Here is a 555-nt window from a genome sequence, read left to right on the forward strand (position 1 = left end):
CAATTTCTTCCATTTCTTGGATCCTACTTTCAAACTTTACCTTTTCATCTTGTTTTGTATATATATATTTGCAATCTTCATCTTTTTTTATTTCTTTAATTTGTGTCTCTCTGTTATTATAACACCATACTTGTACAGAGTTTTGATTTTGTTTGGAAAATCTATCTTTTCCCTTTCTTTGGAGGAAACTTTGCTTTTTTCCTTTACTAGTTCCCACAACCCACAATATTTTTTAAAGGTTTCCTACTAATATTTTATATAGATATTTTTTCTACATATTCCTTCTGGGCCTCCATATCTTCAATCAATTTGACATTGAGCTTACCATCTTCACTTCTTCTTTTCATTTCTTTTGTATGCTCAGTTTTTCCCGTTAGAATTTGGTGGTCATAGAAAAAGTGAATCTTGGGGTAAAATGTTTTGCCTTATATGCACCAGATATATAAAAAAAGATTATATCCTTGACGTTTTCCCTCTCCTTGCTCTTCATGTATCTTCTATTTTGTCTTTCTATAAAAAGATCATTTAACTTTGCCTGAAGAAGGGGCCTTAGAT

Source organism: Polypterus senegalus, chromosome 11 (genome assembly GCF_016835505.1).
Source record: "Polypterus senegalus isolate Bchr_013 chromosome 11, ASM1683550v1, whole genome shotgun sequence".
Classification (NCBI taxonomy): Eukaryota; Metazoa; Chordata; class Cladistia; order Polypteriformes; family Polypteridae; genus Polypterus; species Polypterus senegalus.